This window comes from Ambystoma mexicanum, chromosome 4q, assembly GCF_040938575.1.
Source record: "Ambystoma mexicanum isolate Mex_15411 chromosome 4q, UKY_AmexF1_1, whole genome shotgun sequence".
Taxonomy (NCBI): domain Eukaryota; kingdom Metazoa; phylum Chordata; class Amphibia; order Caudata; family Ambystomatidae; genus Ambystoma; species Ambystoma mexicanum.
The window spans coordinates 982,492,981-982,513,390 of NC_090928.1; the positions used below are offsets into that span (position 1 = coordinate 982,492,981).

General features: G+C 41.8%; 1 protein-coding gene across 2 annotated transcripts in view; it reads right to left on the minus strand.

The window, feature by feature from the left end:
• The window catches only part of ANGEL2 (angel homolog 2), a 680,936-nt gene that overhangs the window by 610,521 nt on the left and 50,005 nt on the right, over positions 1 to 20,410 (minus strand). The window contains exon 1 of one of the 2 annotated variants that reach the window (XM_069608546.1): positions 13,340 to 13,410. The exons of the other annotated variant lie outside the window; for it this stretch is intronic. The gene's annotated coding sequence lies outside the window, so the exon portion shown is untranslated. Of the gene's footprint in view, positions 1 to 13,339; positions 13,411 to 20,410 lie in introns of those variants that run through there. 2 annotated transcript variants of the gene reach the window in all.

Consider the following 20,410-nt stretch of genomic DNA (forward strand, 5'->3'; position numbering starts at 1 on the left):
TGCGCAGCCAGAACTGGAAAGCTAGCGCCTCCTGTTTTTGTTTTGTCTAAACTTGGGTATTCTGAGGTTATTGGATTGTGCTTTTGATAGATTTACCAAACACACCTCTGCACGACCTATCAGTGAGGTAAAGGGGAGCCTTGTTGGACAGACATTTGTGGGTGAGGTTGAGTGAGTTGTGCTTCATTCTGTCGTTTATGGAGAGCCAATTGATGTTACGTCTCACGCGAGATTACGTGCTGTGTTTTGGGTATGCCTGGAGCCGCTCTGAAGGCATTGTTTTGTAATGTCTGGAGTTTATTGGTGTTGCGTTTGCTGGTGCCTAAGTATAGGGCATTGCAGTACTTTGGAGAGGATTAAGGCTCTTGCAATTGTAATGCAGCTTTCTGTGGACAAGAATGGTTTACATGCATAAATGCGTTTACATGTGTAGTTGGTGGCAAAAGCTGTGGCATTGATTAGTTTATTAAGGTTGAGAGCTGAGTCCAGATAGAATCCTAGGGGTCTGACCTCTTTAGCTACTTTAAACTATCTACCCAATACAACTTCGTCATAATCGATGGAATGAAGATTAGTCAGTCTGTTAGGGGACCCAACGATTTAGAGCTCAGTCTTTTCGTCGTTGAGGCATAAGCCATAGGTGGCCATCCACGTTTGTATAATTGAATAGATTTTGTTGATCATGGTAACATCTTTGTCATAGTCTCCTAGGATGGGAATGAGAATCTGGGAGTCATCAGCATAGCTGATATAGGAGATATCCAGATTGTCATATGTTGAAGAGGGGCTTTGTAAATATATTGTATAGGGTTGGGGAGACAAAGGAGCCCTGTGGTAATCTGCAAGTAATAGGAACTGGGTCTGCAGCGCAGGAGGGTGAGAAGACTCATGGATCTGTTGTCCAAGAATGAGCTATGTTTGGGATTGTGGCGTGCCCCTTGCTGGGTATTGTGGAACAACTATTCGGGCTTACACTCTAATGTAGTGTCCTGTGCCTCTAATCCACTGGGGGCCTGGGGCGTAGGAGCATAATTTGCGTTCTCACGCTAAGGTTTACTTGAGTCAATGCACACCTTATCCCGTTAGGCTCAATATTTTGACTTGAGCACATGTTCAGTGTATTGGGAGAATCCATGCATTTCAAATGCATGGCCTAGCACTTCAGCCCTCTGTTCTTGGATGGGCCCTTGGTGGGGGTGCTTTCTGCCAATTTGAAGTATTTGGAGTATAGGGGTGGAATTGGTTCTGCTCTCCAATATGACGACCTGCATTGCGCTGCATTGATTTCCCCTTTCCCTACTTTATAGTAGAGTATGGGATGTTCCTGGATTGTGGGGGTATTGTGGGTTCGAGGATCTTCCGGTGTGTGCAGGGGGATGCACTAGTGCGACAATGGTGCGACAATGGTTGGCCAATTCTCGGTTTCATGTTGTGTTACGTTCCTTGTGACGATTGTTGCACTAGCGTTGGGGTCACTCAAGGTTGGGTTGTGATTGTGTGCCCCTTTTTATATTATTGGAGGCATGTGTGGGGACAGTGATTGGTTGCAGGAGGTATGGGTTTCAATTGCTACTTGCCTCTGTCCTTCGTGTATTGTGGCATCCATCTTTCCTTTGTGGGTCATGCAGTTCTGTGTCGCTGGAGCACTTGGACTTTATTCTGCAATTTGTGGGGCGGTTGGGTGTGTCTATTCAATTATTGTTGGGCTACAGTGAGAATGGAAGTATGACGCAGGACTAGCACCCAATGTATGACGCCGCAATCTTGGGTTGACTTAAGCAGAGGAGAGAACTCGTGGGTCTGAATGGTTGGGTGCGTCTACTGGACCCAGATGCAGATGACTAATTATTGTACGTACGATAGCACTCTAGGCCATGACCCAGATGTGGCTGTGTTGTGGTTGGTATAGACTTTTTCTTCTGTTGCTGCCAGTGGCAGGTGGATGTGATTTTTTGTGTGATGAGTAGGGCAGAGGACTGGTGGTGGTTTGTACTCAGCTTCTCTATTGAGTGGGTTGTCCTTGTTGTATGCGGACAATTATATTGCTGTTTTCGACTTTGCGTATCATTTTTGGGTGGAGGTGGGAGACTTGGGTTTGGTATTTACTGAAAGCTTAGTGTTTTGTGGCATTATACTTTTAGTTGCCTTGCTGCTGTATCTGTACAAGTTGCCATCTATTTGTTACCTTTGTTAATATATTCTAGAGGTTTAGTGCCCTTCTGGGCATGTACTTATCCTTTTATCTTTCCCTTCTTTTCTGTTTTCTATTCTATCTTCCTATCCTGTTCTCTGACTGTTATTGCATTTAGTATAAATTGTCTAGAAATTTGAATTGTGCCATGAGTGTTAAAATTGTGGATCATCTAAATATTATCTCATGGAGCGTTAAGGGCTCAACAATGTGGTAAAAAGGACTAAGATTCTGTCTCATCTACGTTCAAGCTCTTGTGATATTGCATTCCTCCAGGAGACACATTTGGAGGATCCTGAGGCTGAAAAGTTGAAGAGAGGTTGGGTAGGGGATACTTACTTCTCTAATCACTCATCTAGTAGAAGAGGGGTTTCAATTCTTATTAAAAAGAATCTCCCTATATCAGTCATCAATAGCAAAGATGACAAAGAAGGACGTATTATTTGTGTGCTGGTGAGGATTCAAGGTGTGGACATTCTACTATGCAATCTATATGCGCCAAATTTGGATGATCAGATCTTTTTTCATGAAGTGGCTCAATTGCTTCAAAGTTTTCATATGGACTCAATTGTGGTTGGAGGTGATTTTAATCAGGTCATGGACTCTGCTTTGGATCGATCAAATGGAGATTGCACTAGAACCCCGACCAGATGTAGGCGATCCTTGGAGAATTTAGTCAGGGAGTTTAACCTGGCTGACATCTGGAGGCTGGAACCCCCAGCGGACAGGGACTATAGCTTTCATTCAAGGTGTGATGACACGTATTCTAGAATTGACTTCTGGACAGGTGACTTCAAGTTGCTATGCTTCAACTATTGGACTTATTGCCCTATCTGATCACGCACCTGTTTCATTGCAATTGTCCATGCAGTACTCTCTAATTAAATCACCAAGATGGAGAATTAACTCTTATATACTGAAAAATGATCAGATTAGGCAAGAGGTGGCAGAGGAAATTGACAACTTCATCCGGATTAATAGAACTGCTGACATCCGAATATCAACAGTCTGGGAGGTGCTGAAATGTTTTATTAGAGGGGTGCCGATTTTGAAAACTGGCAAAGAGAGGAAATTGAGAACGAAAGAAATTCAGAGGCTCTCGTCTGAGGCAAAGCGCCTGGATGTTCTATTTGCAGCAAGCAAGGATGAAAATACTAGAAATCAATTGCGAAAAAATAAATTTGAACTAAACAAACTCATCTCTAGCCAGGTTGAATATGAACTGTTTAGACAAAAGATTAATTACTTTGTGAATGGCGAGAAAGCGGGGAAGTTGCTGGCACATCGGATGAAGGTGGCTGACAGCGATCACTTCATTACCGCAATCAGAGGTCTTGATAACTCATTGGAGACTCAGCAAAAGCGTATTAATGATTAATTCCGTGGCTTCTATGAAAAACTCTATGCCTCTGAACTATCTTGTGGAGATGAAGACATTGGGAACTTCCTTGATTCGCATGTTCTCTCTCGTCCGACGACGGATGAAGCGGCAACCTTGGAGGTGGAGGTGGATGATGTTCAACATGCAATCTCCAGACTGTCGGTGGGTAAATCACCTGGCACTGATACCAATTAATTTTATAAAACCCTCCCAGATTCCTCACTACAGCTTCTGTGTGATGTTTTTAATGATGCCTTTGAGTCTGGTTCGCTGCCGGATACAATGAGACATGCATGGATTACGGTGATGAAAAAGGTCTGCCACAAGGTGCGAGAATTATCGGCCGATCAGTCTGATAAACTGTGATTGCAAAATATTGGCCAAAATCCTGGCTGTCGCCTGGGTAGAGTCATTTCAACTGGTGCATGAGAACCAAGTGGGTTTTGTCTCTGGCAGGACTGTGGTGGACAACATGAGACGCCTGCTATTGACAATTGAGAACAGGCACAGTCAACCTATTGCCAGTGCGGTCATTTCCCTAGATGCTCAAAAGGCATTTGATCGTGTTGAATGGAACTTTATGTTTGCATGCTTGGGGAGAATGAACTTTGTGCACAATTTCCAGCGTTGGTTTAAACTGTTGTACTACAATCCTTCTGCTAGTGTGCTGACGAATGGACTTATCTCCGATCCATTTGAACTTCATTGTGGTACAAGGCAGGGTTGCCCTCTTTCACCTCTCCTATTTATTTTGTCTATGGAACCACTTGCTGTGAGCCTGCGGGCGGACGTTCATCTTCTACCAGTCATTGGAAATGGTCGGAATAACTTGGTATGGTTGTATGCTGATGATTTGCTGATTGCCCTTCAAGACCCAGCTATTGGTGTTTCTTATTTGATGCGAGATATTCAATCCTTTTCCTTAGTATCAGGATATAATATTAATTGGAGTAAAACCGAGATTCTGCCTATCAATGGGTTGTGTCACCGACACACGTGCTCAATTTCAATTCCGGTAGTGTGCTGTGAAGTTGAGGTATCTTGGGATATGGATTGGAGCGGACGTAGTGAAGTTACCAGCCATTAATTTTGCTTGGATCCTTCCGAATCGTAAGTCAGATTTGATGAGGTGGAGTGTTTTGAAGTTGTCAACCTGGGGCAGGATCAACCGTTTGAAAATGAACCTGGCACCTCGGATAAATTATTTCTTAAGTATGCTCCCCATTAAGATAACTGGAAGCATTTTTAAAGAGATCAATAGGATTGTGCAGACCTTTATTTGGGATGGGAAGCCTCCGAGGCTCGCAATTTGGAAACTTCAGCTCCCGTTGAAATTGGGTGGAATGAACTAGCCTAATTTCTCAGACTACCATTTGTTGTTTTTCACTCGACACTTGTGCAGAATTATTGACTCTGAAGTTGTACAGTCTGTACATTCTGACCTCTTATCCTGGGAATGTAGTGCTGTTTCCCAATTGGACCCAAAAGCGCTGCCGACTACTCTGAAGAGTAAATCTAAAAAGAATCAGCACCCTAACTTCATTCCTGCAAGACTGCTGGTGTGAGCTCTCGAACCGAGTGAATGCTGATCCCCATTTGCACCCGGATGCCTCCATATGGAATAATCCGGCCTTGAAATATCAGGGTAAGACACTATTTTGGGCGGAATGGTTTGTGGCTGGCATCAAATACATTGGGGATTTGTTTGAGGGGGCCGACTGGTTGACGTACATTCAGCTTGGCCAGAAGTTTGACATGGCAGGTTGTTCATTTGCTGAATGTAGGAAGTTGAAGATTATTATTTCAACTTGTGTTGAGGTTCCACAATTGACTGTTCAGAGTCCTGCCTGGGTAGCACTTTCTGTATGCGTGAGTGCATCACATCCTGCTTCTACCATGTATGGAGTCCTTAAGGCTACTCGGAAAGGTGATCTGAGATTGCCTGCGATTTGGGCAGAGGAAGTGGGGGAAGATGTGAACTTCAGATGTTGGCGGAGATGCTGTGAAAACACTAGTTTGTAATGCCTTTTGTTTGATGTGTAGTATTTTGCAACTGTCATTCTTGGTCCCTTTCGCCTACATTTATGCTCTTTCTTTTCTTCCTTGTCTTTTTCCTTTTCTTTTTTCCTTCTTGTTCTCTTTAATATTTATATGATGTTTTGGATTGGTTGTGACGTGGTGGTTACTTTGCTTTCACTTGGTTATATGCAAATTTCTTGGAATACTGTTCATTTTGTTCTTGTTTGTTATTGTGAAAATAAAAGTTTTGAACACCCCCCCCAAAAAAATAAATAAAAATAATGAGCTCTTATCCAAGTGGTGGCTTCCTTGGAGAAATGGGCGGCTGTTTTAAGGGGAGTGCACAAGACATTATGGCCGACTAGGTCAAACGCGCAAGATCGGTCCATGCTACAAGCAAGCCTCACCTCGGTGCCCACTTATGATTACCGTTTCCCACTTTCAGGGTAAGGGTTTTAACACCTGATCTCTTCTCTTATCCCTCGTTTACTCTCCTGCAGGGTGGTACAACTTTCTTACTTGGGTGCTAGTCCCAAACTCGCAGTTTGCCTGGTTCACTATCCTGCCAGGGATGTTTTGCTTTCTTTTCACACTTTTGTATCCAAGAAACACTGCTCCAGTATTGGGTCACGGGCCCTTTCATCACAAGCCTTTTATCAATTACTCCGCTTTTCAACAATGTTCGGTACTGTATTAATTTTAATGCCTTCGCATAGGTGTTTTGCAAACTTTTGTACCTGTATTTCTCTTAGGCTTTTTGCAGTATTCGTATCAATTCCATCGCCTTCGACTAGGTGTTTCACAATGTTCATGTTGCTATCAATTATACCACCATCTTTGTTTTGGCGCTCAGGTTGAGTACGGTACACAGTATTCACCCTGAAGCACCTCAGTACTCTCCCTAGGCTTACCAGTGTTTCTTAGCATCTTAGGCGGTCCTCGCCTTTCTCCGTCCTCTTCTCACCCACTGACTGGCAGTGCCATATGTGAGTCGCTTTGTTCCTACTTAGGCTCCCGCTGTGTCCGGCAGCTCCAACTAACCGTGACACGACACCTAATAATATATATATATATATATCTCAATGGGGAGGTGTGTATTATGGATAATGTTGGCTAGAAATGCATGCATGGGAATTCAGCATCTACATTACTGTAAGCCATAAAGGCGTGCATTGCAAGGCCTTGGGTGTTACTAGGAAGTACCACTGAAGGGTTATTAAAAGTCTACTATTCTCTTGCCTTCCTGGAGGATGCCCTCACCCACTTGGTCCCCACCCACAGGGTCAGTGTCAGGTAGCTATTGCCTTTCCACGGCCACCCTAGGAAGCTTCCCTCCAGAGAAGCAGCAATGATATTGTTAGATTAGTCACAGTACCTAGCATAAGAAACCACACCTTTCGACCACCCACAGAATTTCTGTTCAGACCAGCAGCACACAAGGAAGTAGCACCAGCTAGATGTGGTAATTAAACAAAAGGACACAGTGATCTTGCAAGCGATGGATGAGGATGGTATTGAAGGGAGAGATAGGAGAGGTTTGAGAGACGTATACCATGAACAATTGCTTGTAGAACAAACAATGCTCCCCAAATGATACCCCGTATGAAGGGGGTGTCAGCACATTTGCAGGAAGACTTGCAGACGGTGCCTGTAGAGAGATGGTACAGGATCGCCACCCACTGAATAAAATTGTGGCGGCAGAGTTTCCAGTGGAGCCCAATCTGGCCACCATTTTGTGTAACGGTCCAACAGGGACAACTTACTTCAGTGATTGATCTTAAGAATGCATTATTTTCGATATCATTATACCCCGACACAAAGTGCATCACTGCGTTGACTTACCACGGTCAGCGATTCCAACAAGCCAGACTTCCACAAGCGTTCTGCGAGTCCCAGAGTATATTTAATAGGGTACTGCAGGCAGACTTAGGCGATGTAAAGACACAGAGCAAGTACAATGATAAAAATACATGGATGACCTAGTGTGCAGCACCACAGAGGAGCAGGGCATGTATGATTCCATAACACTTGACATCATTGGCAGACAAGAGGTAACACTTGACATCATTGGACAGAGAGCAGCTGCAATATTGTCAGGCGGAGGTAGTTTACCTAGGGTACATACAATCATCAGAAAGGAGGAGATTAACACCTGAAGGGGCAGCAGCGGTACAGAATACACCACAGCCAAAAAAATAAAGAGATGCAGCAGTTCCTGGGCTTGTGCAATTACTGCCGGTCCTGGATTTTTGACTACTCCAGTTACACTAAGCCACTACTTCAGGGGCTCAAGGTAGCACAGAAGGTGAAGTGTCCCATTAACTGATCGGACGAAATGATGGAATCATTTAAGGAACTAAAAAGGTGCATTCACCAATTCACCAGCGCTAGCCACTCCAGATTGCAAACAATTCTGTTTTCCCATTCCAATGGTGAAGTGATGATGGCTGTTCTCACCCAGAAAACGTCACAAGCAAACCAGCCCCAGCTTATTACCATGGTATGTTAGACCCCGTAATGCAGGGACATTTCTATCCGAGCAAGTACTTGCAGCTGCAGCTTTTACAATTGAAAAATCATCCGTCATAACGGGCTGCCCAGTGACGCTCTACATACCACTCAAAGAGTGTCTGGGTATAAGCTTATACATTCAAATTCAGCAATTCACATTGAACTGTGGCACGTTGTCCATCCAGCAACCTTCGTCACCCAGTCAGTGCAGGTGGGCGATTACCTTCATGACTGCACCACGTACCGAGAGGTTCTGTATACAGTAAGAAAGCATGCCTTAGAGGAGGGAGAGATGCTCTTTGTTGATGGTTCATTGTCGATCGACAAGAACACGGGATGTAGACTTACTGGGGCAGTGGTAGTGCGGTTTGAAGAGGGACAACTTTGAGGTGGCATCAGAAGTGAGGTTCCCATCACACTACTCAGTACAAGCTGCTGAATTAGAGCCATTGATAACACAATAGCGATGTGTAAGGCATGCTGTGCCACTATTTATTCAGATTCAGCCCATGTCACCTCCACAGTACATTCAGGGTTGTCTAGATGGAAGTGGAGAGGTTTCAGGAAAAGTGATGGGGCACCGGTGCAGCACGCACAGTGGCCATCAAGGTTGATGGAGGTGTTACCGCCTACCTTCAGTTCTGGCTGTGGTCAAGTGTTCTGCCCACATGGGGGGAACAGACTTTGTATTGCATGGCAACAAGGCAGCAGACATGGCGGCCAAACAAGCAGCCCATCTGCCAAATGTTACCAATTTGCCCCTCATTTACACAAGCATGTCCCAACAGCAGGTGCAGCTAGAATGCTCTACCAGTGACCCAGATAACAGAATTGCACGGTAGGGCCACCCAGCAGAAACACAAATTATAGACGAGAGGGTGCTCCTGGTCCCCCTACTGATTTAATTTGGTATCAGAGCAGCTCATGGAAGCCAGTCGTGCTGCCTTACACTCAGCACAGGCATCAAAAGAAAGCCGTGCAGCTGATTTCAAGCCGGAGTATTTTATTCCAAATTTGCACGAGCCTGTGGCCGAGTTCATTGCTAACTGTGTGACCAGTCAGCGTTTTACACTCAAAATGATTAAAAGAAACTTTACCTCACCCGTCAGGGTCCTTCTGTCATCTGCATATTTATTACTTGATATGGAACAGAGGTATGCCAACTATCGCTATGTAATACTTGTGGCCTGCCCATTCTCACGTTGGCTCGAGACCAGACAGTGTCTCCACCCGACACTAAATCAGCTGCTAAATTCCTCGTGTGCAAGGTTTTCAGCAGGTGGGAAGTGTGCAAAGTAATAAGGTCCAATAATGGCCCGCCTGTCTCCAACAAACTCTTTAAGGAAAGGACTTCCCCATTAGGCATCAAGCACAAGCTTTGTTCCATTTACCAGCCTTAAGGCATCTGTCTCATGCAGTGCCTCAATGGCCTGCTTAAAGAGCGCCTTGCAAAGTCATCCAATACACATCACAAGAGTTTGCACCACTGCTTGCAAGAGCTTGTTCCACTGCTTGCACTTGTCGCTTTGCACATTCAGCCTGGGTCTGGTCACCAGGTCACAACTCACGAGATTGTGACCAGCAGGAACATGTTAACACTACATACACTGCATGCCCCTGTTCGCAATGCTCATAGTAGTGCTGGCAATCTGGGGGAGGTGCTCACCCGATCCCTCAGATTTATATAATTGCGACTGGGCCCTCAACGACACAGGCCAGCACGATCATTCAAAGAGGCGTCGGAGAAAAAGGAACATGACATACTGTCCACCGCTGCATCTGTACACAGAGGAAAAGGTATTAAGGAACTTCACCAGGAAAAAGTGAAGTCAGTCACATGTGAGGAAGGCATGGTATCAAGCAGTAGGCAGAAACAATGGATACAAGTTTCAAAAACCTTTTTTCATGAATTTGATTGATATGGTTGAATTCCTAACTGGCCCCAACTCTAAAATGGGAGCAATCTCGACCTTTAAATAACAAATATGTCCAAGTCAGGCTGGTCAAAACAAAAAGGCTTATACTAAGAAAACCTAACCCTCCCCTCCTTCTCAAGATAACAAATGTGAATACAAAACGGAAAATAGTGTCAAAAAGAAGAGACTGGCTTCAGTAGTCCCTTCCCCAGGTTGAATCCCACAGGGTTTAGAGTCTCTCAATAGGTGAGTCTCAATAGGATAGGTGGATGGCACAGTTCTATCAGTCTTTGGCTTACTGGTACAGCTCAACATTTCAATCTTCGGCATTCAATTCCTGGTAGTTCAATTCACTTCCTTAGGCTTCAACTGCCTTGCCATCAATACTTAGTTCATATACTCGAGCCCGACTTGTGTCTATGTGAGGGTTCCCTTCCCCATGTTTTTACCTCATATTTCACTGTCGAAGACTTTCAAAAATGCAAGGATTTTTACACAGATCTCTGCATGACCACTTCAACCTCTGTTTCATATTCCTTTAATTCACAATTATCCTCTTGCAGCACAAATGCCTCTTGGTACTTTTAGTCCTTATTCTCTTTATTTTTGCCCTCCCAGCATATTTCACACGTCACATCTTCTCTTGTTCAACTTTTTCTTCGATCTTTCCTCATAACATATTTCATAAATTCATAACATTTCACAGAGACATCGACTGCACTTTATTCTTGCAGGACCACTCGGCTACTTTGTATCTTTTGAAGCATTTTATCAGCACACTCCTAACCTTTCAATATCAGTTACTTTCCCTTTAACAACCAGACATTTGTTGTCCTCGATCACTCACCAGTTGCGTTAAATGACTTCCTTCATCTTCATTTTCCCCCTCACAGCTCGAGGCCATTGCCAAACTGCTACTCCCCAACTCTGTCGTTCACCCGGGAAGGTCGCTGGCCATTTCCTGGCACCCTGAAGGTTTCTTTCCACCATTCGCTCAGCTCTGCTTGCCGAACACTCACGGCTTGCCAAAAGCTTGGAAATCTTGCCTGGCTTTCTCTCTATCCTCTCAATTGCTGATCAGCCCGTTGGCTTTCCGACTCCCACAGCTTGGTTCGCCTTATCCTCAGAAGAGCTATTCCTTCTCGTACCCAGCCTCGCTCAAAGCGTGTGTGTGTGTGTGCGCGGCAGCTTTTATTTTCACAGGGAGTCTTAATAGGTGGCAGGTGTACACCATTAGAGCTACGTGCCAGACGCTAAGTCAGGGGAGGTAATCCTGACCTTATTCCTCATCTCCTTTGGTACAGTACTTCTGTCAAGACATAGTGGGGACAATTATGGGAGTTGTAGTTTCCCATAAAATAAACAGGGATAGGGGTGGGTTGGGGGAAAGAGGGATACCATGTCTCACCATTGGTGTTTCTTCCCCACTCCCCGAGAACCTCCTAATCAGGTGATACTCCCTAACTTGTCAGTGATGGCCTTTCCCTGGCCACCCGAGTAGGGGATCCCCAGGGACCAGGTTGTGAAACACCATTACACCATCTGGTTTTTCACACTGTGTTCGTGGGCCCCTACACCGCCATCTACGCGACTCAACAGCCATCAACGTGGAGGGCCGCTGCCAAAGGATACACATGACGGATGTCTGCAAGGACAAATGTAGCAACTTCCCCCCCCCCCTTGCAGGAGAAGTGGAGGCCAACAAAAGGGGAGGGCCTGTCCGAGCATTTCCTTTTGGTCCTCGTTTTGCAGCTTCTGGAGATCGGACTATCATCCTGGGAGGCAGTAGCAGAAAGGGGGGGGGGTGTTGAAATATGTGATGTATTGTGTTCTCCCCCCCCCCTTCTCTTTCTTCACTTGTCAACACCACAGTAAAAGCAGCAGAATTCGCAGGAGAGTCCATTATTGGATTAATCAGAAGCTACCCATCTCATTGAAAGTGACTGACATAACAGTATCATGAAGGCCGTCCAAAGAATACATTGACATTTACAATGCCTTTTGTTTTCTACATACAGCTGTATCGTGTTTAGAAAAGAAGCCTGCAAAGCCGTGCTTATACTCACTGCTTACAATTGCATTTCTGTGCAAAGTTATGGATTTCAATATATGGTCATTCTGCCTTGTGAAATCTCCACTCATCAGGCCAAGTATATGCCACCCTGGACGTTAACAGTGCCACCCTTGGATGGCGGCGATAGCTACATATTTTGGGTCAAGTTCGCTAGAGACACATCCTTAACAGTGCTTTTACTCTGTGCCCATTTCAAGTATGAAACACACGTGACGCTCCTTACATGCATGATCTGTCAGCAATCAAAGCTTTGAAAAAGTCACTAAAAGGACAGGGTAGTTTAGAAATCACTGGAAAGTGGAAAAGCAGTCTGTTAAATGGGTCAGTACCAGATATCAATTAATGAATTTCAAATCCATCCGTGGAATGAAAGAATGGGTCTCTTGTTTATAATCAAAACATTAGACAATCGCACATAGTGTGGGTTAAATGAACATTATGGCAGAAAACAGTAAATACATTGGTAAATAATATTGCCAGTGTGTGGAGAGATTTGTTGTGCAGTTTGTTACAAGTGTAGCTGCTAGTTTTGAATATTAGACATTAACTCTTAGCACATGAAACTCACGTATATGCCACCAGATTAGTCGTTACATTTGAAACTACTTGCTTTACACATGTTCCATAAGAGCATGAAAAAGAGTTGAGTCATACAAGAATCAAATGACAATTTAATAGCAATGTATCCAGTGGTATTCGGCATCAAATTATATCAACCCAGAAAAACCTATATATCCCATGCTGAATATCTTGTATGTTGCAAAATCCAATATGCGGTGCTATAGCAAGATACCTGTACAATGCACACAGGGAAAACTCCCCACACTTGGTTCCAAGTATGCTGTAAATCCACCAAATACACTCTGTATGACAAAAGATAGTACCATCTATTGAGAGGATTAAGCTTGAACATCATGACCATGATTAAAGGGGAAGTTCTCTCAGGAATTGTAGCGTCCCAATCGATTGTGCATGTATTTTTAAGCATACTTTAATCGATCTTTAAATAAAAAAAATAAAAACTTTTATGCATCTTAAATTTAGTTTTCCTCACATTTACACATGTGAAAAAAACAAAACAGGTTGGGCAACACCATCTTCTAATCTTATCTGTTGATACATTACCCTAAGTTCAAGTGCCCATGCGTCAAGAATATAGATTGCCCGCCCCTCAAACGGACATCATTGTCCAAACGATATGCTCCACCCATTTTCAAGATGTTTGTGGTCGGCGTAGCCAAACGTACCTGATCAACACTAACGCCATAACGTTACCTAATGCAGAACCAGGAAGATAAACACACATCTCACAGTGCAAAACTTGTTCTCCTATTTGTGAAAAGAAATAAAAAATTATTTTGAAGAAAACAGCAATAGTTTGTAAGTAACAAGTACTTTTATTTTTCACATAGCACTCAAAACAGAAGATTCTGTTCATGAAAACATTGATCTCGTTTTCCAATAGAAGTTATAGCTAACGAACAGCACATGCTTTTAATGTTTTAAATAAGTTCCTCATGAAACGCCTACTGCGCTAAGTGATCGATTAATCCCAGCGTTTCAAGTCTTATATTCTTGTGTCCTTATGTTCCATCTATGATTTTTTTTTTAACTCATATTGTGTTCCATTAGTCGGAAGATAAGGAGTGGTTTCGCTTTCACATCAGCTTGTCCACATCATTAACGCTAAAAAACAGCTGGTGTCCACAACCTTTGTGGAACACTCCCGTCCCCTGCACACCCTTGTAGTTGAAAATACAACCAAATTCTCTTGAGTAATTTCAAAAATAAATCTTTATAAAGGGATGATATCGTCATCCATGAATTGTGTGCCCCTCATGGGGTTAGTTTAGACAAATAATAATTCAACATGCAATTTGTCACAGTTTATAATCATATAAAACCTAAAGTAAACTGATTTTTACAATACAGGGTATTCACAGTAACTATTTTTCATAGTCCAGACAACTGAATATTAATATTTGTAGTTCAAATGACTTATAGTAGACAATTTGTACTTGATTTGAACTCGCAATCCAATGTGTATTAGTAGGCAGAGTCCAAGTTTTCAAGGTACTGTATACTTTACGCGTTTCGGGGCGAATAGAACCCCTTCTTCAGAAGATGTCTACTAAAGGTGTTTTTCTTCAATTTATCTGTATTAACAGTAAAAAGTATATTGTTATTTAAATCATAATGATACATCATAGTCCGTGTCTGTCATGACTGGATTTTTCTTAATGTAGAATCACCTGTTCATTTCTTAGTGTGGTCTCAGTTGGAGATACAAATTCCATCTTGATCGGTATATCGTTGTCAATCCTAAAAAAAATATTTAAAAAATATACAAAAGGGGGTTGTGAGTCCCTATCATTTTGAGAAGTGAAGATGTAAGTTAACTGCAACCATGTTTGCATTCTCAAACATGTCCATTAGAGAAAGGGTATAGATATTCACCTGATCAGTAGGTCGTAGTCGGGATTTTGGGTAATCTCCCGCTTTGTTAATGCTCTACGCTCCTATGGTGGATCTTAGATACGCGGTCAATGACAACGTGGGCCCTGTAAAACGGAAAGAGGTTTATTAGGGGCTATCTTTATCAATTACCGAAATCCTATAAGATAATTCTATGTGGTGAGTGTAAAGTTCTAATTTAGCTTACCTCAAAGAGGGACGTCTTTGTGCATGTATCGTATGTTGAAAATCATACGCATGGCAACTGAACAAAAATGGCCGTTCTGATGTTTATATAGCGTGATGACGTCAATGCGTGTCAACGTCGTGACGTCACAATGTTTACTTTTGACGCGATACAATATGTGGTATAAGCAGAATAAGGTAGAGTCTTCAGTGCGTGTCAACGTCACAATGTTTACTTTAGACGCGATACAATGTGTGGTATAAGCAGAATAGGGTAGAGTCTTCAATGCTAAATTAGAATCTATATTTTGAACATATATGCTGGTCAGTAATGTGGGTTCCTTATTTTATAACCTAAATCTAGAATAATATTGAGAATTATCGTCGACTTGTGATTAGAGGAAAAATCCAGCCTGCTCACAGTCTGTTATTGAAACTGAATGTCTTTCTTTTATGTCAATTAATTACAAACTTGTAGCATTAGTGTGGATGTGTGCATACATTTCATTATTCCAAGACCCAAAAAAATAAAACAATGAAAATATAAGTCCTATCAAATATTGGTGGTGTTCAGGACAAACAATCTAATGGTCTAGATATATTTACTGCAAGAGAGACTATTCCTTAGATGATAAGTGAGCTATGCTTGTATTGGTTATTTAAAAGCATCAATACAAAAAATGTGTCTGTGTTAGTACAGCTGGTCATCAAAAAAACATTCCGAAGTATAGCAATTAGCTCATAAGGAAGCTTATAAGAAAACACCCAAATTAAATTCCTCATTCATACCGTTGGGGGAAAGACTATTCAATTTTTCAATCCAATGTAATTCTCTCTGCCCCATTCTTCTGTCGTGGTCTCCCCCTCTAGGTAATTTTTTCACTTCCTCCAAAATGATTACTTTAAGTTGAGCTACTGTGTGTTTATTCAAAGAGAAGTGTCTAGCGACAGGAGTTTTGGTAATGTTGGTTCGGATATTACTCTTGTGTTCATTCCATCTTTCTTTAGCTTTCCTGATGGTTTGACCTACGTAAAAAATACCGCAGGGGCAACTGAGCCCAAAGATTACTGATTTGGTATCACATGTGGTGTAATGATTCAATCGAATTTTTTGTCCACTGTTGGGGTGCCTCACATAGCTCCCCTACATCACATTGTTACAGTTCCCACAGTTTAAGCATGGGAATGTGCCTGTCATCTTCGTCTTCAAAGTCCGTTTTTTGTCTTGTTTGATCTTTTCTGCTTTCACTAGTTCGTCTTTAAAGTTCCTTCCCCTCTTGTATGCAATTAGGGGAGGTTTTGGGAATAGCCTGCCCAGTTGTGGATCCATTTTGATGATGTCCCAGTTTTTCTTGATAATCCTGGTAATGTGATGACTTTGTGCAGAGTATATCAAGGTATGGGGAAATGGAATTTCCTTTGATTTGTTCTTATTAATAAGGAGATCCTTTCTTTCAAGTCTATCGACTTTATCTTTAGCCTTAGCCTTTTCAATGATGTCGCTAGGGTAGCCTCTTTGTCTATACTTCTCGGTCAGTAACTGGTTTTCTTGTTGTAATGTCGTAGTGTCTGACGTTATTCTTTTAAGCCGTAAGAACTGGCTGTATGGTAAGTTATTCTTTAGATGATCTGGATGATGGCTCAGGTAGTGTAATGAGTTGTTCACATCTGTCGGTTTGTGATAAACATTCGTAATAATTACTCCATCTTGTCCAATCCACAGTTCAACGTCTAAAAAGTGTAGTTTGGGTTCTCCCACCTCCATTGTGAATTTAATCCGATTGTGAAGGTGATTAATGAATGTCAAAAAGGTTTGCAAGTCCTCTTTTGAACCTCTCCATATGACAAAGATGTCGTCTATGTAGCGTTTCCATGTTATAAGGTTCTGTTGCCATTGTTGTGCATTAAGTATCTGTTTGCTCTCTAAATGAAACAAACAGATTAGCATACGCTGGGGCCATCGAAGAACCCATAGATGTGCCTGATGCTTGTAAATAGAATTGTGATTTGTTTCTGAAATAATTATTAACCAGTATAATCTTACTGAGTTCCAGGATAAAAGGATACATCGATTCCGCATCAGGACGGACTGGAAGCATTAGAGTGGGCATTGCTGAACAACAATTGTGAAGCCAACAAAACTTTTATCCTGGAACTCAGTAAGATTATACTGGTTAATAATTATTTCAGAAACAAATCACAATTCTATTTACAAGCATCAGGCACATCTATGGGTTCTTCGATGGCCCCAGCGTATGCTAATCTGTTTATGTTTCATTTAGAGAGCAAACAGATACTTAATGCACAACAATGGCAACAGGACCTTATAACATGGAAACGCTACATAGACGACATCTTTGTCATATGGAGAGGTTCAAAAGAGGATTTACAAACCTTTTTGACATTCATTAATCACCTTCACAATCGGATTAAATTCACAATGGAGGTGGGAGAACCCAAACTACACTTTTTAGACGTTGAACTGTGGATTGGACAAGATGGAGTAATTATTACGAATGTTTATCACAAACCGACAGATGTGAACTCATTACACTACCTGAGCCATCATCCAGATCATCTAAAGAATAACTTACCATACAGCCAGTTCTTACGGCTTAAAAGAATAACGTCAGACTCTACGACATTACAACAAGAAAACCAGTTACTGACCGAGAAGTATAGACAAAGGGGCTACCCTAGCGACATCATTGAAAAGGCTAAAGATAAAGTCGATAGACTTGAAAGACTTGAAAGAAAGGATCTCCTTATTAATAAGAACAAATCAAAGGACATTCCATTTCTCCATACCTTGAGGTACTCTGGACAAAGTCATCACATTACCAGGATTATCAAGAAAAACTGGAACATCATCAAAATGGATCCACAACTGGGAAGACTATTCCCAAAACCTCCCCTAATTGCATACAAGAGGGGAAGGAACTTTAAAGACGAACTAGTGAAAGCAGAAAAGATCAAACAAGACAAACAACGGACTTTGAAGACGAAGATGACAGGCACATTCCCATGCTTAAACTGTGGGAACTGTAACAATGTGATGAAGGGGAGCTATGTGAGGCACCCCAACAGTGGACAAAAAATTCGATTGAATCATTACACCACATGTGATACCTAATCAGTAATCTTTGGGCTCAGTTGCCCCTGCGGTATTTTTTACGTAGGTCAAACCATCAGGAAAGCTAAAGAAAGATGGAATGAACACAAGAGTAATATCCGAACCAACAGTACCAAATCTCCTGTCGCTAGACACTTCTCTTTGAATAAACACACAGTAGCTCAACTTAAAGTAATCATTTTGGAGGAAGTGAAAAAATTACCTAGAGGGGGAGACCACGAGAGAAGAATGGGGCAGAGAGAATTACATTGGATTGAAAAATTGAATAGTCTTTCCCCCAACGGTATGAATGAGGAATTTAATTTGGGTGTTTTCTTATAAGCTTCCTTATGAGCTAATTGCTATACTTCGGAATGTTTTTTTGATGACCAGCTGTACTAACACAGAAAAAAAATTTGTATTGATGCTTTTAAATAACCAATACAAGCATAGCTCACTTATCATCTAAGGAATAGTCTCTCTTGCAGTAAATATATGTCGACCATTAGATTGTTTGTGTCCTGACCACCACCAATATTTGATAGGACTTATATTTTCATTGTTTTATTTTTTTGGGTCTTGGAATAATGAAATGTATACACACATCCACACTAATGCTACACGTTTGTAATTAATTGACATAAAAGAAAGACATTCAGTTTCAATAACAGACTGTGAGCAGGCTGGATTTTTCCTCTAATCACGAGTCGACGATAATTCTCAATATTATTCTAGATTTAGGTTAGAAAATAAGGAACCCACATTACTGACCAGCATATATGTTCAAAATATAGATTCTAACTTAGCATTGAGGACTCTACCCTATTCTGCTTATACCACACATTGTATCGCGTCTAAAGTAAACATTGTGACGTCACGACGTTGACACGCATTGACGTCATCACGCTATATAAACATCAGAACGGCCATTTTTGTTCAGTTGCCGTGCGTATGATTTTCAACATACGATACATGCACAAAGACGTCCCTCTTTGAGGTAAGCTAAATTAGAACTTTACACTCACCACATAGAATTATCTTATAGGATTTCGGTAATTGATAAATATAGCCCCTAATAAACCTCTTTCCGTTTTACAGGGCCCACGTGGTCATTGACCGCGTTTCTAAGATCCACCATAGGAGCGTAGAGCATTAACAAAGCGGGAGATTACCCAAAATCCCGACTACGACCTACTGATCAGGTAAATATCTATACCCTTTCTCTAATGGACATGTTTGAGAATGCAAACATGGTTGCAGTTATCTTACATCTTCACTTCTCATAATGATAGGGACTCACAACCCCCTTTTGTATATTTTTTAAATATTTTTTTTAGGATTGACAAAGATATACCGATCAAGATGGAATTTGTATCTCCAACTGAGACCACACTAAGAAATGAACAGGTGATTATACATTAAGAAAAATCCAGTCATGACAGACAGGGACTATGATGTATCATTATGATTTAAATAACAATATACTTTTTACTGTTAATACAGATAAATTGAAGAAAAACACGTTTAGTAGACATCTTCTGAAGAAGGGGTACTATTCGCCCCGAAACGCGTAAAGTATACAGTACCTTGAAAACTTGGACTCTGCCTACTAATACACATTGGATTGCGAGTTCAAATCAAGTACAAATTGTCTACTATAAGTCATTTGAACTACAAATATTAATATTCAGTTGTCTGGACTATGAAAAATAGTTACTGTGAATACCATGTATTGTAAAAATCAGTTTACTTTAGGTTTTATATGATGATTATAAACTGTGACAAATTGCATGTTGAATTAATATTTGTCTAAACTAACCCCATGAGGGGCACACAATTCATGGATTACGATATCATCCCTTTATAAAGATTTATTTTTGAAATTACTCAAGAGAATTTGGTTGTATTTTCAACTACAAGGGTGTGCAGGGGACGGGAGTGTTCCACAAAGGTTGTGGACACCTGCTGTTTTTCACATTATTTGATACAACCCCGTGTCAGGGTTGATATTCTCCCCTGCACCCCACTAAGTATCGTAATACTCTCACCTCACTTAAACTAAAAGGTGTGCATTAGGCAAACTTGTTTGAGCACATCATTAACGCTGTCAGGTTGCCTCTTATTGCTGCTACCACAAAAGGACAGATTGGTCCCTGGCGATCATCCCACAGAACGCTTATCAAAGAAACACTGTTAAGGATTATCGTCCAATGTGGCTTGACGAATCCCTCAGACGGGAGTTGTATGGCATGCGCAGAACGGTAGAATGTAGCTATGAAAATGACAGTTAAAAACATTTTTCTGTTGCTTTTTTAATCGAATACACACATTAAAATATGTTAGCTAACAAGTTACTAAAAATTCTGGAACCGGATGAAAACAAATGAGCAACACTCACAGTACACAGAATAAACACAGATGTCAAGACGGGGGGGGGGGGTGAGTAGGTCACAGCACGACACGCAGCGAAGTACACAGAAGAAGTCAGACCTCCGAAAGGGAGGCAGACCAAGGTGGACTATTTTCCCATGGCAGTCCCTACCTGAAACTAAGGACACAGATAGGA